A 24,904-nucleotide genomic window follows, 5' to 3' on the forward strand; every position below is an offset into this window, starting at 1 on the left:
AGCATGTCTTATGCCACCCTGGGGACCCCTCACTCAGCACAGACACACTGCTTGCCAGCTTGTGTGTGCTAGTGGGGATAAAAAGACTAAGTCGACATGGCACTCCCCTCAGGGTGCCATGCCAGCCTCACACTGCCTATGAAGTATAGATAAGTCACCCCTCTAGCAGGCCTTACAGCCCTAAGGAAGGGTGCACTGTACCATAGGTGAGGGCCTAAGTGCATGAGCACTATGCCCCTACAGTGTCTAAGCAAAATCTTAGACATTGTAAGTGCAGGGTAGCCATAAGAGTATATGGTCTGGGAGTCTGTCATGCACGAGCTCCACAGCACCATAATGGCTACACTGAAAACTGTGAAGTTTGGTATCCAACTTCTCAGCACAATAAATGCACACTGATGCCAGTGTACATTTTATTGCAACATACACCCCAGAGGGCACCTTAGAGGTGTCCCCTGAAACCTTAACCGACTATCCGTGTAGGCTGACTAGTTTTAGCAGCCTGCCACACACCAGACATGTTGCTGGCCACATGGGGAGAGTGCCTTTGTCACTCTGTGGCTAGTAACAAAGCCTGTACTGGGTGGAGGTGCTTCACACCTCCCCCTGCAGGAACTGTAACACCTGGCGGTGAGCCTCAAAGGCTCACCCCCTTTGTTACAGCACCCCAGGGAACTCCAGCTAGTGGAGTTGCCCGCCTCCTCCGGCCACGGCCCCACTTTTGGCGGCAAGGCCGGAGGGAATAATGAGAAAAACAAGGAGGAGTCACTGGCCAGTCAGGACAGCCCCTAAGGTGCCCTGAGCTGAGGTGACTCTAACTGTTAGAAATCCTCCATCTTGCAGATGGAGGATTCCCCCAATAGGATTAGGGATGTGCCCCACTCCCCTCAGGGAGGAGGCACAAAGAGGGTGTAGCCACCCTCAGGGCTAGTAGCCATTGGCTACTAACCCCCAGACCTAAACACACCCCTAAATTCAGTATTTAGGGGCTCCCCAGAACCTAGGAACTCAGATTCCTGCAACCTAAGAAGAAGAGGTCTGCTGACCTGAAAAACCTGCAGAGAAGACGGAGACACCAACTGCTTTGGCCCCAGCTCTACCGGCCTGTCTCCCCACTTCTAAAGACACTGCTCCAGCGACGCATTCCCAGGGTCCAGAAACCTCTGAAGCCTCAGAGGACTACCCTGCATCTAGAAGGACCAAGAACTCCCGAGGACAGCGGCTCTGTTCACCAAAGACTGCAACTTTGCAACAAAGAAGCAACTTTGAAACAACACACGTTTCCCGCCGGAAGCGTGAGACTTTGCACTCTGCACCCGACGCCCCCGGCTCGACTTGTGGAGAACAAACACCACAGGGAGGACTCCCCGGCGACTACGAGACCGTGAGTAGCCAGAGTTGACCCCCCTGAGCCCCCACAGCGACGCCTGCAGAGGGAATCCCGAGGCTCCCGCTGACCGCGACTGCCTGCTTCAAAGACCCGACGCCTGGTAAAGACTCTGCACCCGCAGCCCCCAGGACCTGAAGGATCCGCCCTCCAGTGCAGGAGCGACCCCCAGGTGGCCCTCTCCCTTGCCCAGGTGGTGGCTACCCCGAGGAGCCCCCCCCCCCCCTTGCCTGCCTGCATCGCCAAAGAGACCCCTTGGTCTCCCATTGATTTCTATTACAAACCTGACGCTTGTTTGCACACTGCACCCGGCCGCCCCCGTGCCGCTGAGGGTGGACTTGTGTGTCCCCCGGTGCCCTACAAAACCCCCCTGGTCTGCCCTCCGAAGACGCGGGTACTTACCTGCTGGCAGACTGGAACCGGGGCACCCCCTTCTCCATTGAAGCCTATGCGTTTTGGGCACCACTTTGACCTCTACACCTGACCGGCCCTGAGCTGCTGGTGTGGTAACTTTGGGGCTGCTCTGAACCCCGAACGGTGGGCTACCTTGGACCCAAACTTGAACCCCGTAGGTGGTTTACTTACCTGTAAAAACTAACAAACACTTACCTCCCCCAGGAACTGTTGGAAATTGCACTGTCTAGTTTTAAAATTGCTATATGTCATTTATGTGACAACTGTATATGCTATTTTGCTAATTCAAAGTTCCTAAAGTTCCTACATTAAATACCTTTCATTTGAAGTATTACTTGTAAATCTTGAACCTGTGGTTCTTAAAATAAACTAAGAAAATATATTTTTCTATACAAAAACCTATTGGCCTTGAATTGTCTCTGAGTGTGTGTTCCTCATTTATTGCCCGTGTGTGTACAACAAATGCTTAACACTACCCTCTGATAAGCCTACTGCTCGACCACACTACCACAAAATAGAGCATTAGAATTATCTCTTTTTGCCACTATCTTACCTCTAAGGGAAACCCTTGGACTCTGTGCATACTATTCCTTACTTTGAAATAGTGCATACAGAGCCAACTTCCTACACTAGGTGTACATTTTGAGTTCCAGGTTAATATGCAGAAGTAACTGAGGTGGTTTCCATTTGCTGCTGACTTGTAAATCTTGAAGATGAGCTCCCTAAATCTCTAAGGAAGCATCTGTTGTGATCACAAACCAGGAAACCTGGGGTATGAAGGTTAGACCTGTGGAGAGATTCTTTTCCTGAATCCACCAAGAGAGTGCTGCACACATTCCTGGGGTGACACCAACTATGTTGTTGAAAGATCCCTGTGTTTGGATCCACTGTTTGTCCATTTCTTCCTTCAATTGCTGCATTCAGAGGCGGCAGAAAGGTACTAAAGGAATGCATGAGGACATCGTCCCTAACAGGGATATGAATAGGTGAACTGAAGGTACTGTATCCAGTGCAGCCCCCAGGAACGTTATCCTTTGGGACGGCTAAAGAACTGATTTTTGTGGGTTTAACATAAGACCTAGTTGTTGAAAAGACATAAGCATGTCTTGGTTGACCCTTGCGCAGATTGATGGGAAGATGCCTTGACAAACCAATTGTCAAGGTATGGTACCTGGTGTTTTCCTGTCTTAAGAATGCAGGTACTGGAGCCAGGCACTTTGTGAAAATACAGGGGGCTGATTTCAGGCTGAATGGGAGAACTTTGAACTGATAATGGCTGCTGGCTACTGTGAACCTTCAACATTTTCAATGGCGTGGATGAATTGGAATATATGGAAATAAGCAACTTGGGGATCTAATGTCGTTACATTTAGAAAATGTAGGATGTCTTAAATTGTGACCATGCGACAATATTGTTTCCTGAGATATTTGTTCAATTTTCTCAAATCCAGGATGGTCTCCATTCCGCTGACTTCTTCTTGACCAAAAAGAAACGGGAAAAGAAACCTCTTCCCTTCTGGTTTAAGGGGTTCATTCTCTGCCCCTTTGCTGAGCATGGCTTAGACTTCCAATCTTAGAAGATGCAGATGTTTTGAGGGAGTCTTCTGGGTTTGAAGTCGGAGGTGGTTTTTGAATATGCTCCAGTGTGGAACCAAATGAAATGAGATCTAACATCCATTGGTCTGTTGTTATTTTCTTCCAATCGTATAGGTGATTGGATATTTTACCTCCGAAGCATGCTGGTGGAGTTGAAGCTGTAGCCGGAGCCAGCCATCTCTCAATGTTGCCTTCTTCTCCTCTAGGTTTGCCTCGTGTAGGCTGCTGGAGTAGTTTGTCACTGTTGGTATTGTGGTCTCAACTGTTGGATACCTGTATGGTTGTTAACCTTCTCTATAAGAAAATTGCCCTCTTCCTAATATACAACAAAAAGGATTTTTTCTATTTTGCAGAGTATCCAAAGACTTTGCAGTATCTGTGTGTATTTATGGATTGGAGGGTGTTGTTGATGTGCTTACCGAAGAGAGCTTCACCATTATATGGGAGGTCTAAGATTTTGCTTTGCAACTCAGACCTAAAAGAAGTGGCCTTCAACCACCCCTACCTCAGTAAAACAGCTGCTCCTGCTAGCTGTCTAAAACCTGTGGACGCAATGTCCATTGTGAGGTGAATGATCCTTGAGGAGGCTTGCTCTCTTTCTTGTGGATCTTTTTGTCTTCCGCTTTGACATTGTCTGGCAAATGGTCTATATATGGTGCTATATCTGACCACATTTGTCAGTCATATAGTGCTAGTACTGCCAATGAATTTGCCGCATATACTGTCAACGCCAACAAAGAGGAGAAGCATTTGTTCTTATGCATTACCTCTCTACCAGGTGGTGTCGATATTGACGCTGATGGGTGTTTTGTACAGTGGTGAGCCACTTGGTTGACCACAGAGTTAGATTTTGGATGTCCAATCAAGCAAACTGAAGAATTTTCCAGGGCCTTATACTTTTTGTCTAGGAGTGGCAATACTACTGCCACTGTTCCAAGATTTTTCATTGTTATAACACCTTCTCCCCATATGTAATCCACAATAGGGCTAGCTCTGATGTTTTTACACAAGGTTTATTTGGTGTTGTATAAAAAACAGTTAGATTGTTTTGTAGTTATTGGAAGGCCAAACTTCCTTGCAGCTTTCTTTAGGGGATTATGAAAGCCTCCTATATCATCAGGAGGAGAATCCGCGTGTGGTGGTATTGGAGATGATGGAGTCTGAATGAGATAATCATTCCATTCATTATGGACATCTCTAAGTTTCCCTTCCTTTCTGTCGTCATCCAAGGACATGCTGTCGTACCCTGGTATGCCTCTAAATTATGGTGTGTGTCTGCATGTGGTTGCCGGAATGTTATGTTGCGTTTGTGGGGTGTAGGGCTGGTACTGCTCTATATAATGCATTCCCTCTTGTTGAGGAAGACTCCTGCCCATAATACTCCTCTTCTTGTTCGCCATCATCCTGCTGATACTTCATGTGCAGCTCCAATGGACTACGTGCCGCATTAAAAGTGCCATCTTCATCATCAGACTTATCCTTGTTCAGTAGATGATTGGGTAGTAAAAGTGCTATCTTGCTTTGAGATGTGTGCTCTGGCCTCAAAGCTTTAGTTTTCTCCAAGCCCCTTGTCTTCCCTTGTTCTCTCATCCATCAATGACGTTGTCGTTGATGCTGTCAACAATGGCCTGACCGTAACTGAAGATGTTATTGGTCGGGTCGCTGGCAGTGTCGCTTCTGATGAGGTAGAGACCAAGTTAATCATCAAGGGGATGGGTACTGTCGACTGTATCATCGTCGATGTTGTCACTGACGGTGAACGGACCATGATCACTGTTGTCGTGGTCAATGCCATTGTCCTTGTCAAAGATGTAGAAGACAATGTTTTCATCAATGGTGCACTCGTCGATGATTTCTCCGTCAACAACGCGGACAACAGTTTCTTGACTTTACGAGATACCTGAGGGGATGATGTGGAGGGCTCTGATCTTGATGTCTGTGGTTTCTCTGAGGAAACATTCTGTATTCTATGCTTCTCAGAGGAGTTGTGTTCCTTAAGAGATTCATGGTGAGTCTTTTTATGAAGACTTTCTGGGGAGTTCAGAAGGTGAACAAACTTCTGACCTCTCTCCTCACTGTCTTCCCCAGAAACAGGATCCTCATTGGCTTTACGCTTTTGAAGCCATAGTAATAATCTCCCCTCTATTTTTTAGGGCTTCTTTGGAAAAGATATGGCAGATCTTACAGTCCTTTACCTTATGAGATGAGTGGAGGCGGTCTTTGCAGTCCTTGTGCTGGTCCTCAGAATGAAGCCTCTTCTTCCCACAGGTTCAGCATGGCCTGAAAAGACCTTTTGAAGATAATTCTGACATTGCAGAGTCAGCTTTGTTCAGCAGATGGTATCTTGCAATAGGTGAGTATATATATTCTCTCTAAAGAATAAGTAGTAGGTTGAGCTGGGCAGAGCTCAGGGGAGACTCCCTCACACGACGTGCAGCAGAAAATCTGAGAGACGGAAGCCTCTGATGTAAGTGTTCAATAGGGTGCTGCAACCTGATTGGCTGAAGTTTGGTCTCTTTTAAATGATAGAGATATATTACTAAAATGAAGTCCTTATGGCCTTCCCAAGCTGGTTTTAACATTACACTGCTTTTGTGTTTGTACAGTGGGACTCCCACCTCAACAACAGGTAATGATTCAAGGATGTAAATCTATGAAAGATCCAATATTGGAGAAATTGTAACATTTCAAAGAAGAGCTATGGTAGCAGCCTTTCCCTGTGTAGATTGTGCTTTAGGCCTAACAGGAAGGGGTTTCTTTGCTATCTGGTATGAAAGAATGATACATTATACAGTCCACCAAAAGCTAGATTGTTGAAAAGAAAGCAAGCCTGCACATGTTGGACCATAGTTTATGAAAAGACAGTCTGACTGTCTTATATCCTTGGTTTGATCTAAATAACATTTCAGGACTCTTAACATCCAGAGAATGCAAAGACGTTTCTGCTTGCATTGATTGATTAAGGAAAAAAGTGGGTAAGGAAATAGATTGATTGATGTGGAAATCCAAAACCACCTTAGGGAGAAAACTGAGGTATGTTCTCATAACCACTCTATTACTATGGAATACTGTGAATAGTTCAATGGCACATACAGCCTGAATCTCACTAACTCTAAGCACAAAGGTAATAGCAACTAGGAAAGCTGATTTCCATGAGAGATTCTGTAAAGTGGCTTTGTGTATAGGTTCATGGGTGAGGAACATTAATTTAGAAAGAACTGTGTTAGGTTCCCAGGAGGAGAAATGGATTTAACTAGTGGAAACCCCTTTTTAAGGCCTTCTAGAAAATCTTTAATTACAGGTATTTTAAAAAAGGAGGTGTGATGGAGACTTCCTATATGCAGTTATAGCCACAGGTGAACTCGAATGGAACAAAACTGACATCTTAGAGTCCCTGTAGGAGTAGTAGGGGAGATGGAATACTTAGGATCTGGATCTCAGGTGTACAAACAATCTATATCCAGATGAATAGTGTCTTGCATCCTGTTATACTATCAGAAGGCAAATAAGGTTCTGTCCGGTAGACCTAAAGCTCATTCTACTAGAGTAAAAGCGGCTACAACTGCTTTATTGAGAAATATACCAATCATTGATATCTGTAAAGCAGCTGCATGGAGATCTGTTCACACTTGTGTCAAGTACTATTGTTTGGATTCAGATGCGAGAACAGATGCTCAAGTAGAACAGACGTCCCTGAGAAACGTAATTGCTTAATCTGATCTGATGTTCACCTCTGTTCCTTTTCCACCGCAGTTTGTAGGGATAGGCTTACTACTCTATTCAGTGCTTATGACTATTAAGGTAATCCTCTGAAAGAGAAGGAATGGTTTCTTACCTGTAATCCTAGTTCTCTCTCACTCAGGTGAATCTCTATTGAAGTCATAAACAACCCACTTTCCTCCCCGGGGGAACGGCGGAAGAAACAGATGCAATTATTGGACAGATCTACTTTGTACTACTACCCCTATCTCGGTAAAAAGAATTGAGGCGACTGCCATCTGCTGGGCATGATGGGATACTGGTGGGCTCTGGGTCCTTGAAGGCACAGACAATCTTTTCACATCTACGTAAGGGCATCCTATAGGGATACATTGCCCTCCCTTCCTCATTCTTTCTCTTTTTTTAAAAAGGGTTTGTGAAAGAGATTTAAATTGTCAAAGATCACTCTTACAGTTAATATGCCTGTTTTAATATATGCATTAACCTTTTTTTAATACATTATTAAGCAATTGGCCAACATAGCCTTACTTATAGGCTGCAAAAAATATCGTCTTAAGTGTTTCTGCAGGCCTTACTGAAGACAGGAGAACATGTACAATTTCGAAGTCAAATTTAAAAGAAGCACTTTTCAAAGAAGTGCTCCAAGTTCACCACACAGGGCGTGTCACAAGCCAGCGCTGGTGTGTCAGGTGCTACTGCAACTTCTCTAGCAACCTGTCAGCATGATTGATATATTTGTTCAGTCTGGTCTCCACTCAAGGAAGATCTCTTTACAGACAGAAAATGATGGCTTCTTGACAGGTGTGTATGTCGTGTAGATTAAAGATGTTTAATAACCATTGTCGGTGCTCGTTGAGTAAGGCTGGACATGTACAAACTATGTGGGCCAGGGTATCCTTTTGGCTGTTAAAGATCCGGCATTCCTACTTGATTAATATTACCTCCCATTTTGGTATAAAATAAAGGGCAGGAAAGAGCCAGAAACTTAATTACATCTGTCTAATTTTGTAGTACGCTGCAAATGTTTTAGATGGGTAATTCTGTGGGTGCTGAGCTTCGTACGAATTTAGTACTAGCCATGCATGACTTTCTTGCTTAATGTGTAGACTGTGGTGGGTCAGCTAATGATTTATAAAAACTGTAGAAATAGAACTAGATCATACAGAAATCAAGCACAGGTAGCAGTACAAATAGGAAGACAGCAGCCAGCGGTAACCTAGATTCCACGACAGTGAAGATGGCTGATTTATAGAATGAAAAAATTGTCAGTTCCAAAATGAGTAGTTAACATCATATGCTCTACAATTGCTTATGTGATCATTCTCATTACATTTTGTCAGGTAGACAGGGAAAAGACAGTTTCAGGATGTTTAGATTCCAGAGGTTCATGACACTTATACAGTTTGCACAATCTTGACAAATTCCAGTAATTAAGAAAAAGAATCCTAAAGAGGTGAAAACTAATGGATGGTTCTATGTTACCCTCGGTTTTGGTGTGGCTTTACATACACATAATTTCTTTGATTTGTTTTGGAAATCAGAGAGAAAAGCTTTGTTTTGATTTGAAAGATGCTCATCAGTTCAAAGGTATGTGTTGGTTAACTTTACATAATCCTCATATCGGAACAAACAAAGTCAGTTTATTGAGTGGTTATTTGTTTAATTAGTTGTGAAAATTTGGAAACTTGTACCTCTAAGGCCCTGTCGGGAATGGCTAACACTCCAGTAATTGATTGTGCGATTTCCATACCTTTTTGTTAAGTGGAGTTTAGTGATGTATTTGATAAGAAGAAAGCAAATGTGTTACACCTACATAAAAGCTATCATTGTAAAACAGACATGTAATCAGTGCTTAATTTGTGCTTGTTGTATCCGGTGCTGAGCACCAGCACTTATTTTTGAGGGCCGGGGCTTATTCTTCTGCCTCAAGCATTTGCTGCGAGCAAGAGACACAAATGATAAAGACGAAGGAAGAGAAAAACGAAAAAGCGTCACAAAGGGAGAAAACGGAGAGCTGCTACAGTGAGCTGAGGATGTGATGATGCAGAAATAAAGGTTTTTTATTTATTGACGCTTAAACGTAGTGCTGCAATAATCAAGAGTGACTTTAACCGAACTAATAAAGATTGTACGGGGACAAAATGTGCCCTCAGAGTAGTTGCCAACATTTATAAGCGTGCTCTATATAACGTGATGTATTAGAAGTGCACTAATCCGACATAATCGTAAACGTGTGCTATGATTTGCTTGTTTGAAATGTTTTAGCTTAGCATTACTTTAATGGAGGCTTCGGCCTAGTTGCCTGGTCTCACGGTTTAGATGCTCGTATTTTTCCAATGTGCTATTAAACGTGTATTTCTGCTTGAAGCTGTACTTTTCCACTGAGATCGTTCACATGCTTATCTTAAGGTTTCGTGCCAGCCTGGCATTTTTCTCTTTGCTCCAAGGTCAATCTGCAGGTGCGGACAATGGAAGCTCTGAAAATGAGTTAATTGGTATAAAATGTTGCAACTTGCGTACCCGTCTCCAAGGATAATGTATGCTTAAGTAAAAGCTTGAGAACTGTTGTTTTTGATTGGACAATTTGAAGCCAACCTATGAACCCTCCAATGGAAGACCCTACTGGATTTGAACTGTTGTCTATTTAAACCAGGTGCACGAGAAGAAAGTAGCCATTACCAGCCATTGCAGCTATTACCCGACATCACACCCATTGAGCCATTTTGCAGCTAATATGGCCCACCTTGCTGCGACGCCATTTTGAAAGAGACTTTGATGCTTTCTCTAATCGAGAGAAAGAGACTTAAATGATTCTTACCCTAGAGACTTTAACTTTGATCTGTCCCTTTGCATGAAGTAGTAGTTTATCTTGCCGCCGTGAGGCAACTGCCCCGTCCACCCCTGCCCCTTTGCCCCGTCCCATGCTGATCGAGAAACGGTACCTGTGAGACGAAGACTTCCTTGAATGCTGATTGTAATTGGTAAATATGAAAGAATATTGTACAATTGCATTGTGTTTCTTTTAGGTAACCAACTGCTGATTTTTGATAAGAGCCCTAGTTAGGAGTTTTTCTAAATTAATGTTGCTAAATTGTTTTTGCATGAAGTCCCACATGCCAATGCTAATTTGAGGTTAGATGAGGATTCCTTTTGTTGCACGGTGCAATTTGAGACCTTGTTATGCTGACTAAATGTATGCAATTAGCTCATTACAGATTATAGTTTTAGTGATTTGCATTGCTATCATCGAATGCCTTGTTATTCAAATGCTGCATAGATTGCACCTGTTTCGTCGTTATGGACAGCTATTAATGTTCATTTACGTTTATCATTTGGTGTTGAGACACATCTATATTGTGCTAGCTTTGTTAATATAGGGAAATAAATTCATTAACTTTGAATAAACTGGTGTGGTTATTCATGACCGAAAGGTCATGGTTCGCCGAAATGTATTCTGGATTAATTGTTAAGTGTTATGTTGATCAGGGCATTGCTTACGTTCGTTATTGATTATTGATTTGATTAAATTGACTGATCTCGGGTGAAGAGAGTCCCACTTAGCCAAAAGATTCATCGGCCGAAAGAGCGTCCAAGTACAGGTAAATTATTAGTACGGAACGCTCTATCAGTAGATGGTAGCAGAGGACGGTTCTGACTTTTGGGACCCCACTCGAGACATACATGGTGTTGAATTAGACGGTTTCGACTTTTGAGATCCCACTCGAGAAGTTGAATTAGATTTTTCTTGGGTAAAACAGATTGACAGAATGATGATGGGCTAAGTCCCTCGCGACTTTCCCGGGATCTCGGAGCTTGCGAATGGAGAGAACGGAGGTGTGAGATCAGCGTTGGTGGTACTAGTGACGGTATGAGTGAAGTTAGGATTTTGCGCTTGCACAGCTTATTGCCGCAGATTGTGTGAAAAGGTTGCGAGGATTTTAGAGAATAGCGGAGGTGCGACTCCGAGTGTAGAAGTAGGGAAGTCGTCGAACTTCATAGAAATAGCGGAGGTGCGACTCCGAGTGTGAAAGTAGGGAAGTCGTCGAACTTCATGTGCATGTGGCGCTTCGTGCATAAAAAAAGGTCCACGTGGTTGTTGTTGTTGAGACGGGCCCTGCGAGGTCAAGAGACTCCGGAGTATGTTGAAAAGTGTATGAGACACTTGTTTATGTTGTGGTCTGGTCGGTTTAGTAGGTTGATCGGGCGTGGTCAACAAGTCGGTACGTGTGTTAAGGGAGTGAAAGAAACTTCGACTTCGGGCTTTGACAAAATTCTAAAGTGCACTAGAATAGATCACTGACAAGTTGAGAGCAGTCTGCGGGTCAGATTTGCTTGCGAACGTGGGGACCGAGAAAGATGGAATAACTGCCGAGGCTAGTGAAAAATCCCTAAGGTCCTGAAGCGATTGTGTTACCCTTCCTGTAGTAAACCGACAGATCTGTTTTATTATTATTTTGGTTGCTCGCGATACATGCTAGAAGTTGTTACGAGAGGAGCTGAGTGAAGGAGGACGAGCCGCGAGGCTTTGTCAGCCGCAGTGTGTGTGAGTGTGACGTCACTAGGAGCCGCGCTGGGATAGGTTGGTTGCAGAGAAGGGTCGCGCACGGATTGGACGCAGTCCGTGAGACTCGATTGGAAGGGGAAAGGCAAGCGAAGAGTATTCCGGGAATTAAAGTCACCCTATTGATTACATATTTTGTGAAATAAAAGACGAGAAAATGAAATTTTTTAAAGCATTAAAGAGTGCGATGAAGGGAGAGTCTTACATTAAAGCGAGCGTAGGAGAGGAGACGCCACCCGAAGGTACACCAGCTTACATTGTAATGGAAGAAAAAGGGGTAGCCCCGTGTCTTTGGCTAAAGCAATGGCACAAGCTGACAGAGAAACATGGGAGCGTAGCGTTCCCGATTCATGGGACATTCAATATAAGGATCCTAGAGAATTTGAGATTCGCGATGTACGACATGAAGGTACCTCCAAGGCCAGCACAGTTTGAGGCTCTAGCAATTTGGGAACTGATGGCTAGACAGCAACAGCAAAATAAGTTCGAGACTAGGATAAGGAAGGTAGAAAAGACACTAGCGGACGCTAGATGGGATAATGCACAGAAGGTGTGGAGGTCAGATGTATTGCAGGGGATAAAATTGTTTCCCGCAATTACTAAGGAAGAAGAGGAGACAGGTAAGAAAGCTACCTGTAAGACAAACAGGAGGTGTTCCAAGGATAGAGAGGACGAGGAAAAGTTGAGAAGAGAAGAGGAGTTAGAGGATGAGGAGTTAATCATGCAATTGCTGAACGACCGTCCACCACCTTATGCAGAGAGTGGACAAGGTCCAAATACCAGTTCTGCCCCTCCGGCACCGGTACAGAACAGTGAAACTCAGAGTTCAGGAGTATCATCGGGATCTAAGGACCCGAGTTTACTGTTCACCCCGCAGATACCGCAGGTTAGGAGAAAATATGCAGATGTGCCCATACTGAAACCAGCAGAAAATTATCAGCCGCAGGTCCCAAGGTACTACAGCAGTGACAACAGTACGGGAATGATTCTAGATCCAACCGCAATGGGAGGACAGAATGGTCACAACCCAACACTGGCACAAGCTGAATCAACCCAGTTTTTGATGTCTCAAAAGCAGATGCAGGGGGGAAACGCACATGCTCAGATGACGGGGAGTCAGATGGGCATGCCGGCAATGATGACCCATAGTGTGGGAATGAACATGTCTCAGAACATGGGAAATGGACAGAACCCAGATGCGATATCACTACCCATTACTGTAAGTCCACCGGTACCTTTGTACAGTCAGCCTAACTTGGGTATGAGCGGCCAGGGATCAATGCTGCAGAATGGGACAGAAAGGAGGTGCATAGAAAACACTCCAGGGATAACTCCGATAGCGGCTCAGCCAACTGGATCTGGGCCCTTGATGGAGTTTAGTCCCATATGTGCTCAGTCAACACTGGTGAGGTCGAGTCCCCCACTGATGATACCGCTATCATCGAACACTGAAAAGTTGCCGCAACCATCAATGGCAGTCGATGTGAATGCTACACTGATGGGGTTGAATGCGCAACAGCTGACACAGTGGTTCAACAGTCTGAATTCCACACAAAGCTCAGCCAGTGGGAAGGGAGAAGATTATCTGAATAGGGTCAGGTTGAACATGGAAGCACAAGAATTGGTGGAAGGGACTATGGGTGTGAATAGGTTAGAGTCCTACTCGGAAGAAGAGCTGAGGTATCTATGTCCCAGGATTACGAGAGAAGTGAACAAGGTACATAGAAGCTTGCAAGAAATAGCTGACAAAAACGGGGTTGACATAGACAAGACGAAACACTTGAGCAGGAGCTACAGGTTGGATTTCGGGACCACAGATTTTGAACACATGAGGTCAGCAGGCATGAAGGCGCACCTTAGAGAATTGTTGCAGAGTGCACAAGTGTGGAGGTGCTTAGACAAATGGGAAAGCAGATGGGTAAAGAGAAAGGAAAAGAGGAAAGACAGTGTCCCAGAGCTCAACGAGAAAAGACCACAGAGTAGTGATGCAGTAACCATGTTACCAATGAGGGAGACAGCAGGGGGAAAATTAATACATGTACCATGGCACAGAAGCGACATTCAGTCTTTTACGGATGATTTTCCCAAACTGAGAGAGAAACCGATTGAATGGTATCAACAGACTGATAGGTTTGTGAAGCTTGCAAAATGTCTCTGGGAAGACCTGAACACTCTCTTTGAGATTGTGGTTCCGGCAGATTTGTGGGAGGATTGCAAAAGAGCTGTAGGTTGGCCGACAAGTGAACCAGAGAGAGACAGGGATACGGGTGCACCATCACCTATGGTGATGAGCCTGTACTAAAAGGTGATTGAGCATTTGAAGACGAAGGTTGCCGCGAAAAATGTGGATTGGCAGAAGATCGATCGAACTGCCCAAGAGGCTAAAGAGTCGATTCATAGTTACTATGAGAGGTTGTTGAAAGCGTTCAAGAACTACAGTGGCACGGAAACGATAGAGGCGAAGGACATGCTTCATTTTGTGTTTAGATTTGTGGAAGGGCTGAGACCAGAGATAAGTCAGATGATAAAGTCGCATTTGATTTGTTGGCAGTCGAAACCTATTGATGAGGTGTTGAATTATTCGAAATACTGTAGCGACGAAATTGAAGTGAAACAGAAAAAGTTGAAAGAGAAAGTGATGATGATGCAGCTTAAAGCAGCTCAGACAGGTCTGCAAGGTTTGCAAGGGTTGCAAGGGTTCCAACAACAGGTACCGCAACCGCAGCCGCAGTTGCAGGGAAATATGACGTTTCAGCCACAGGCGAGAGGCAGAGGCAGAGGAGGTTTTGTGAATAATGGTCCGGATTTGAACACTGTTGTGACTCCGAATGGTGTGCAGGCATTGAAAAAGGTGATGCCGTGTCACGTGTGCGGAATTGTCGGTCATTGGAAACGCGAGTGCCCAATGGTGGTGCAGGAAGGTGCAGGTGTTGGTCAGCAAAACAATGATGTCAATGCATTTCAGACAATGAGGGGACCGAAAATGAGAGGTCCAAACCCACATTTTCAGACCATAAATCAGCTGCAGGGATTACAGCCCACGCAGCCGCAGCAGATGCAGATGCCCCGTATGCAGATGACGCAAATGCAGCCAATGCAACAGCAGTTTCCCATGGTACCTAATCAGCAAATGCAAATACCTTTGGCACCAATGAGTCAGCAGCAAGTGATGGTTCCTCCACAGGTCTCGGGTCAGGTAATGAATACAAATGGCACCGTACAACAGTTCCCATTACACAGTGAGAGTGGAATAAACAATGTATGGGAGAGTGAAAGTTCAGGAGAGGAAGGAGATTGTGTGCTTGCAGCATCCTTGGAAGTTGATCAAAAGGGTCCGTACGTGGAGGGAAGAGTAATGGGTCATCGTGTCTCATTCTTGGTTGACACAGGAGCAACACGTTCAACTGTTAAGAGCATTGAAGTACCAAATTTGCCGCTCTCAGGGAGAACAGTTCAAGTGGTGGGAGTAGCAAACAGGCACCTGACAAACCCAATTACAGATCCGGTACCAGTCAGCATTGGTAACTATCAAGGGTTACATAAGTTTGTGGTATGTGACTCAAGCCCGATAGCACTGTTAGGGAGAGACCTATTGTGCAAATTGGGTTGTTCGATTATGTGTTCGAACGATGGAATAAAAATTCAGACGAGCAGTGATGGGGAAGAAGAGGACAGTGTAGAGGGGGATGAGATGGAAACTGTCGATGAAGAGTATCCTCTGATTTGTCTTTTCCCGATGATAACTGAAGAAGATATTCCAACTGAATTACGGGAAACAGTCGGAAAGGAAGTGTGGGATATGACAGGGAAAGAGGTGGGATTGATGAAAGGAGTGGAACAAGTGAAAGTGACTGTAAAGCCCAATGCAACCTTTCCCCAGACCCCACAATACCACATGGCACAAGACACCCTCATGAAAGTTGCCCAACTCATTGACGAATTTGTAACGCAGGGAGTACTGAAAGAAGTGTTAAGCAGTCCATGTAATTCACCAATCATGGGACTAATAAAGCCGAGTGGAAAGGTCCGAATTGTACAGGACTTGAGGAAAATAAATGACATCATAATTAAATGTTGCCCTGTCGTACCAAATCCAGCTGTGATAATGTTTCAAGTCCCTTGCGATGCCGAGTGGTTCTCAGTCATCGACTTGTCACAAGCATTCTTTTCGGTGCCTCTTCATGAGGACAGTCAATTTCTCTTTTGTTTCAAATTCTTAGACAGAGTGTACAGTTGGTGTCGAATTCCTCAAGGGTTTTCTGAGTCACCGTCAATATTCAATCAGATTCTAAAGAAAGACTTGGAAGCATTAGAATTGCCATTCGAGTCAACCCTAGTACAGTATATCGATGACTTACTGATTGCATCAAAGACAGAAAGTGGCTGCACAGCCGATACCATTGCTCTGTTGAACCATTTGGGAAGGAATGGACACAAGGTGTCTCCTTCCAAATTGCAGTTCTGTCAGAAGAAAGTGAAATACTTGGGTCACCAGATAGAGAAAGGGTCACGGAGAATAATGAAGGAAAGAATAACAAGTGTACTTCAAATGAGTCCACCAAAGACAAGGAGGGAGGTGAGGAAGTTTTTGGGAATGGTAAGCTACTGTCGTCAGTGGATTCCCAACTTCTCAACTCTAGCAAAGCCTTTACTGAAGCTGACCCAGAAGGATGCCTTGGATCAAATTGAGCTGAAAGGAAATGAGATGGATGCTTTTATCGAATTGAAAGAATGCATGTGCAGGGCTCCAGCTTTAGGTATGCCTGATTACACAAAGCCTTTCACATTGTTTTGTCATGAACGTGATGCATGTTCTTTGTCTGTCTTGACTCAAGCCCATGGTGGCGTAAACAGACCAGTAGCGTATTTTTCAGCTACTTTGGATCCGGTCGCAGCAGCACTTCCAGGGTGTAGCCCCGTAGCAGCAGTTGGTATCAGCCTCACTCAGAGTGAAGGAATAGTGATGGGGCACTCAGTAACAGTCATGGTCCCTCACTCAGTTGAGGTACTTTTGACCCGCTCCCGAACGCAACACATGACTGGAGCAAGACTCACAAGGTATGAAACGATAATTCTGGGCTCACCGAATGTGCAGCTGAAAAGGTGCACTACGTTGAATCCAGCAACCTTGCTTCCCGGTGAAAATGCTGAAGTTGAGAACGCTGAAGACGTCGAGCATGACTGCCTTCAGGTGACTGAATTTTGCACAAAACCTCGACCTGACATTAAGGATACTAAGCTTGATGAAAATGACCAAATTGTTTTCGTTGATGGTTCATGTCTAAGAGATGGGATGGGAATTTTGAAAGCAGGATATGCTGTATGTACTGTAACAGGTGTCTTGGAAGCGTCCTGGCTTCAAGGAGTCTATTCTGCACAAGTAGCAGAACTTGTAGCCCTTACAAGAGCATGTCAACTGTCTGCATTGATGAAAGTCACCATTTACACTGATAGTCAGTACGGGTTTGGAATTGTGCACGACTTTGGACAACTATGGTCACAGAGAGGTTTCCTGACTTCTTCAGGGTCCCCAGTGAAAAACGGGGAGAGAATAAGGGAATTGTTACACGCCATTCAAATGCCAGCCGAAGTTGCAGTGGTAAAGTGTAGTGCTCATACAAAAGGACAGGACTATGTTTCTCTGGGAAATGCATATGCGGATCAAGTCGCAAGATTTTGTGCCTTGAACTGTATATTACTCAGGGATGAATGGAATTCGATAAGTGAACCAGAACTCGAACCAGCTGAAGCATTTGCCTTGAAGGTCGTAGATACAATGGATGAACTAAAAGCGTTACAGAATAACGTCAGGGAGGATGAAAGAGATTCCTGGATTAAGTCACAATGTATAAAGAGACCAGATGAGTTATGGGTTTCAAATGAGGGAAAATTTGTTTTGCCAAATGGTCTCTTATCGCAGCTAGCGCGGTTCTATCATGGGCAGGCTCACCAAGGGAGAGATGCCATGATAAGATTGTTCAAAACTGATTGGTTTAACCCCAGATTTCGTCAAGCTGCAGAAGAAGTTTGCCATCGATGTGTCATTTGTCAGCAGATGAACCCAGGGAAAGGAACGGTTGTGAACGCGAGCCACATTGGTAGGGCGAGCGGCCCGTTTAGTAGAATGCAGATGGACTTCATTGAGATGCCTGTGCATGGAGGTCTGAAGTATGTGTTGGTGATTGTGTGCATTTTTAGTCACTGGATTGAAGCATACCCCACACGTAGAAATGACAGCCTTACAGTTGCAAAACTATTGTTGAGGGAGTTAATACCACGTTTCGGATTCCCGATCTCTTTAGAATAAGATAGGGGAAGTCACTTCAATAACGAGGTGATAAAGTTACTTTGCGCAGCGCTGAACATTGAGCAAAAACTGCATTGTAGCTATCGCCCTGAAGCCTCAGGACTGGTGGAACAAATGAATGGTACATTGAAATCAAGAATGGCGAAAATATGTGCATCGACAAATTTGAAATGGCCTGACGCATTGCCCTTGGTGTTAATGTCAATGAGAAACACCCCTGATAGAAAGACTGGATTGTCTCCGCACGAAATTCTCATGGGCAGGGCTATGAGACTTCCTGCAGTTCCCGCAAACGCGCTTTTGAATATTACAGATGATATGGTGTTAGACTACTGCAAAGGTCTGGCTGACGTGGTTCGCGCTTTCTCTCACCAGGTGGAAGCGACCACCTTGCCACCGATCCAAGGTCCAGGACACACACTGAAAGCAGGTGACTGGGTCGTGGTAAAGAAGCACGTGAGAAAGTCGTGTCTGGAACCCCGTTGGAAAGGCCCTTTCCAAGTGATCCTGACGACCACTACCGCTGTGAAGTGTGCGGGAGTTCCCAACTGGATTCACGCCAGTCACACAAAGAAAGTGTTGTGTCCCACAGATGAGGAAGTTGAAGCGCTGAAACTGCCAGTGCCTGATAAAACAGTGCTGAGCGCTGAGACAGAGCAAAACCGAACTGAAAGCGAACAGGCAGGAACAGAAGAGAGAGAAATATTCTCTGAGGAGGAAACGACCGACTCACTTGGGGAAGACCAAGGAAAAACCTCAGACAGCGACGAGAGAAAAAGAAAAGGAGAACGTGATTGATTCCCCAGAAGGAGGGGACAAGGCAGAACAGAACGAAACAGTTCAAGCTCCCACAGAAAAGATTGCAGGTCCATCAAATGGACACGGTGCAAAGAGGAGACTAAGTATATCACCAATAAAGCAAAGGACTAAAGAAAAATTGAACGACGGAGAAAGGCCAAAAGTGAAAGAGAAAAGAAAGGAAGTGACTGTCGTGGTACCATCCTCAACTGAAGGAAAAGACTTGGCAAAAGAGGAGAGTACTAGTGAGGCAGAATTGAAAAGAGAAGCAAAATTGAAAAGGAAAAGGATACCAAACAGGAGATATTCCGGTCCAGAATGGGCATATGTAGTCAATGACGATTGGACTGACGAATTTGTATCTCTTAGCCTCGAGAACGAAGAAGAAGAAATACCAATAGAAAAGAAAAGTTTTATGGACTCTGTTGATTGAAAGGGTAATAAATGATATTGCTTGCAACAATATAACGTGATACAACCAGCTGAGACATTGCTAAACCGGATAAGACACTTGCTGAACTGATAAAAGACTGAGTTATTGCCGAATTGAGACAAATGCTGCTAACCGATAAGTGACTGGCCTCTTGAAGAAAACTGTGTGAACATTGCGCTCGTTCAGCTTTGTAACTGAATTGCTAAATAGTTTCTTTATAGGTGCTTCTAGCTCTCTGATTCTATACAGATCGTGACGCAAAACAGTAGAAAGAAATATTGTAAATATGTGTGTGTAGGCTTGGTAATTGCATGTGTACTAATAATAATGGCAATCGTGCTTGGAATGCATGGTAAGGGTGAGAATGAGAAAATTGATGCTTCTACTTTTGCTCCTGTTACTGTCACTGAACTAACCGCATTGAAAAGACTAGAATTAGATGAGAGACACTTGCATGATAAGAAAGAACTTTCGTATAATGTTTTCTATCGCTTGCTAACAGAATATGTTGAGACTATGGATGCGAAAGATTGTTATGTGTGTACACAGATACCGACATCAGTAAAGGAAGGGGTGACTTATCACCACATGCCTCTTACATACGGGATTACATGTAGTATAGTAATGTCTAGATTTTATGGTCAAAATAACATACAGTATTTTTACTCGAATTATGATGTTACCTTTGCATATGTTCCTATAATAGCGCAGCTAAGCCAGATTGCTAAAGATTGGGATGCTAAAATAATGAGGGAATTTTTCGAGCCAATGCAACCTTTTGAAACGGCTCACGCTCATAGGGAAAACCTTACCTGCTCGCTCTCTGCAGTAGAAATAAGCTTTTTAGATCGCACAGATGATAGAAGGGCACAAATGAATGCGAAATTAGAAAAAGAGCTAAGTAAGAGGACTTCAGTAGATCATAATGATTTTGCCGCAATAAAGACACAAGGGAGAATAGCTTTAGATGCTTGGCATGTAGGGAAATTTTGTATATATCGAGGTGAATTTTATTATGATAACATTTTCGTAGGAGCGAGTGAGTGTAAACATACGTTTATCTTTAAGGCCAAATGGACATTCATGATGAACGGACTTGACCCTGTCATACCAGGTGTATATTACATTTGTGGGTATAATGCCTATTATCGTCTTCCGAAGGGATGGTGGGGAAGATGTTATTTGGGTATAGTGTTCCCAAAAGTTTATCAACTGGATGACCTATCGATGATTCCAAAGACATCTGGATCCCATCGTATCCAGAAAAGAGAGATCGCAGCTGCTGTGGTAGGAGATATATTTGGAGCCATGATTCCTTCGTTGGGAGTTGTGCTGAATTCTATCAAAATAAGAAAGTTGTCTACTATAGTGGATAACATGTTGACAAAGTTTTCAGGTGCTATAATCCTGATAGATGCTGAACTTGCAGCGGAAAGAGCTATGACTCTTCAAAACAGGCTTGCCTTAGACATTCTTTTAGCAAAGGATGGCGGCGTTTGCAAAATGCTTGGTGCGCGCCACTGTTGCACGTATATTCCAGACAACAGTGTGAAAATTAAAACTATGCTTGCTAATCTAACAAAAGAGAGTGTAGACTTGAAGGAATTGAAAGAACCAGGAGTGTGGGAGAAGGTTGGAAAAGGACTTGCTTCAGTGGGAAATTGGATTGGTGGAATTTGGAATGGAATATTACTAAAAATAATACAGGGAATTTTAATAGTACTGAATTGCATATTTGGAATTTGGGGAATAAAAAGGGGAATAATAATGATTATGGAAAGAATTAAAAGAAGGAAGGAAGAGAAAATGATGAAAAGAATGGCAGAAGAATATAAAGCGAAAACTAGGGGAACTAAAAGGAAAAGAGAACTGACAGAATTTTAATGGAATAAAATTTGTGGGAATAGTTTGTGTGATGACAAGTAGTCATCAGAGGAGGGATTGATGACGCAGAAATAAAGGTTTTTCATTTATTGACGCTTAAACGTAGTGCTGCAATAATCAAGAGTGACTTTAACCGAACTAATAAAGATTGTACGGGGACAAAAGGTGCCCTCAGAGTAGTTGCCAACATTTATAAGCGTGCTCTATATAACGTGATGTATTAGAAGTGCACTAATCCGACATAATCGTAAACGTGTGCTATGATTTGCTTGTTTGAAATGTTTTAGCTTAGCATTACTTTAATGGAGGCTTCGGCCTAGTTGCCTGGTCTCACGGTTTAGATGCTCGTATTTTTCCAATGTGCTATTAAACGTGTATTTCTGCTTGAAGCTGTACTTTTCCACTGAGATCGTTCACATGCATATCTTAAGGTTTCGTGCCAGCCTGGCATTTTTCTCTTTGCTCCAAGGTCAATCTGCAGGTGCGGACAATGGAAGCTCTGAAAATGAGTTAATTGGCATAAAATGTTGCAACTTGCGTACCCGTCTCCAAGGATAATGTATGCTTAAGTAAAAGCTTGAGAACTGTTGTTTTTGATTGGACAATTTGAAGCCAACCTATGAACCCTCCAATGGAAGACCCTACTGGATTTGAACTGTTGTCTATTTAAACCAGGTGCACGAGAAGAAAGTAGCCATTACCAGCCATTGCAGCTATTACCCGACATCACACCCATTGAGCCATTTTGCAGCTAATATGGCCCACCTTGCTGCGACGCCATTTTGAAAGAGACTTTGATGCTTTCTCTAATCGAGAGAAAGAGACTTAAATGATTCTTACCCTAGAGACTTTAACTTTGATCTGTCCCTTTGCATGAAGTAGTAGTTTATCTTGCCGCCGTGAGGCAACTGCCCCGTCCACCCCTGCCCCTTTGCCCCGTCCCATGCTGATCGAGAAACGGTACCTGTGAGACGAAGACTTCCTTGAATGCTGATTGTAATTGGTAAATATGAAAGGAAATTGTACAATTGCATTGTGTTTCTTTTAGGTAACCAACTGCTGATTTTTGATAAGAGCCCTAGTTAGGAGTTTTTCTAAATTAATGTTGCTAAATTGTTTTTGCATGAAGTCCCACATGCCGATGCTAATTTGAGGTTAGATGAGGATTCCTTTTGTTGCACGGTGCAATTTGAGACCTTGTTATGCTGACTAAATGTATGCAATTAGCTCATTACAGATTATAGTTTTAGTGATTTGCATTGCTATCATCGAATGCCTTGTTATTCAAATGCTGCATAGATTGCACCTGTTTCGTCGTTATGGACAGCTATTAATGTTCATTTACGTTTATCATTTGGTGTTGAGACACATCTATATTGTGCTAGCTTTGTTAATATAGGGAAATAAATTCATTAACTTTGAATAAACTGGTGTGGTTATTCATGACCGAAAGGTCATGGTTCGCCGAAATGTATTCTGGATTAATTGTTAAGTGTTATGTTGATCAGGGCATTGCTTACGTTCGTTATTGATTATTGATTTGATTAAATTGACTGATCTCGGGTGAAGAGAGTCCCACTTAGCCAAAAGATTCATCGGCCGAAAGAGCGTCCAAGTACAGGTAAATTATTAGTACGGAACGCTCTATCAGATGCAGGGAGTGGCTTTATATAAATTGAAGAGGCCCGAGATGGCTTCAGGATTATGCCACCTCAGTTATCCGTGTTCCCACATTTAATTGCAGCAGCCGCATGTTTAAAAGGAGAGCTTTGAGCACCGGCACGTTTTTATTTACAAATTAAGCACTGCATGTGAATAGGTGTTTCAATACACTGTAGTGAAGTTTATGCACTTACTGAATCAGAGACCAAGGTCATCATTTAGATTCTTGTGGAGGGGAATAATCGGTCACAAAAACGTGAAAGATATCCCGTCCGCCGTATTACAATCCCATTATTGCCAATGGAGATTGTAATATGGCGGATGAGATATTCATCATGTTTGTGACAGAGTAATCGCTCCGCCAGGATCTTAATCAGACCCCAACTATTTTAAGCAGAACAAAAAGGAAGATCTGGCTAATGCGTTTTGTGGACATTTGCAGCCACCAGTCTCCTCTCAATTTTTGATCCCTGAAATCAGGGTGAATAAGAACTTGTACAAATTACAGAGCCCTCATATAATCACAGTGAAGAATCGTTACGCATTATCTTTGATTTCTTTCTTGTGAGATCAAACTAGAAATGTAAAGATATTCACAAAATTAGATCTCAAAAGAGCTTACCACCTTTTCAGAGTCAGAGAGTGTGACAAATGGAAAACTGCATTTTGGACTACATTTGGGCTGTTTAGAGTGCCAGTTTATGCCCTTCATACTCTGCAACACTGGTACAGCGTATCAATACTTTATTGATGAAGTGTGGCAAGCATTCTTAGGTGTGGTTTATAGTCTAATTGGATAATATTTTCATTTATTCAGACTCCTTTGAAAAATATCCAACAATTGAGAGATTACCATCTTTCAGCTAAGATTAACAAATGTGCCTGTCATACTACTACAGAAGAGATTTTGTTGTACATAATCACACCAGCGGGTATGCAGAGAAAAAGAATGTTTGAATAAACTTTCAGTAGCCCAGTTCAACCATCGCCAGGGCTATTCAGAGTCTTCTAGATTCCAATTGTTTTAGGAGGTTTATTTATCAAGTTACTATATAAGGAAGCAGGTTTTGATTGTTCAAAAGATGGAGCTCAGGAATTTTGTTTCTTTAAAGAAATTTTTTCTAGTGCTCCTCTTTTTTAGTGCTCCTGTCTTTTTATCATGGAAACAAATGCTTCCTATCATGCTCTTGGGGGGTGTTTTACCTAGGAAAGACCCAAGTACTGGCCATATTTATCTGGTAGCTTATTTCGGTAAATATTCTCACCAGCAGCGTTAAAGTACACCAGCACTAATAAAGAACTTTACGCGATTAAAATGTCTTTTGAAGATTGATGGTATTACTTGTTTGGGGCAAAGCATACTACAGAAGTATTTACAGATCACAGATAATTGCAGTTCCTTAAGTGAGGTAGAGCATTGACTTCTCAATAGCATAGATGGATCTGTTTCTTTTCTATGAATTTGTAAAAAACTACAGACCAATTCCTCATAATGGAAAAGCTGATGCTCTATTTTGACAGGATCAGTTAGAAAAAGGGAGTCCATTCATCGAAGAATCGCCATCAATCTTGTCACCTAAGATTTCCAACAATGTTCTATCTTTAAAGAGCACTAATTCTTGCCTGACAGTCTACACTTGACCTTCAACCAGTGATTAAACCTTCCTTAGTGCTTGGTCCCACATTCAGCACTCTATTGCTCTGGAACTCTACAAATATGAAAATATACATATTGCTTCAATATGGAATTATTTTTGATAAAGGTACTTATAGAAATTCAGTATTCAAACAGTTGGGTCAAGGAACGAGAAAGGGGTGGCCCTACATTCATAAACAGGTGTTTGTGTGCTCTCTCCAATGTATTTGTGGGGGGGTTGTGGGATATAGGAGGTCATTTAAACCACAGAGGTCCTTGTGGAGATGGCCTGCCATACATTCTCTGAGAAAGTGCTCCCGCTGATACAATTTCAATGCCTGCTAGGCAGCCATGTCAAAGTGACCTGTTTGATTTTTTTCTTGTTGAGAAAGAAACCCCCAAGTTGGGTATTTCTTTCAGAAAACAAAATATAAATGTGCCTGACGCTATCCCACTTCATGGGATACATTTCTAATTTTCATGTTGATGCTTTACATGCCTTATAT

General features: G+C 43.3%; 1 protein-coding gene across 1 annotated transcript in view; it reads right to left on the reverse strand.

Moving 5' to 3' along the window:
- The window catches only part of RASGRF1 (Ras protein specific guanine nucleotide releasing factor 1), a 944,233-nt gene that overhangs the window by 334,404 nt on the left and 584,925 nt on the right, over nt 1-24,904 (reverse strand). The gene's annotated exons all lie outside the window — the stretch shown is intronic.

Source organism: Pleurodeles waltl, chromosome 3_1 (assembly GCF_031143425.1).
Source record: "Pleurodeles waltl isolate 20211129_DDA chromosome 3_1, aPleWal1.hap1.20221129, whole genome shotgun sequence".
In the NCBI taxonomy this organism is placed as follows: domain Eukaryota; kingdom Metazoa; phylum Chordata; class Amphibia; order Caudata; family Salamandridae; genus Pleurodeles; species Pleurodeles waltl.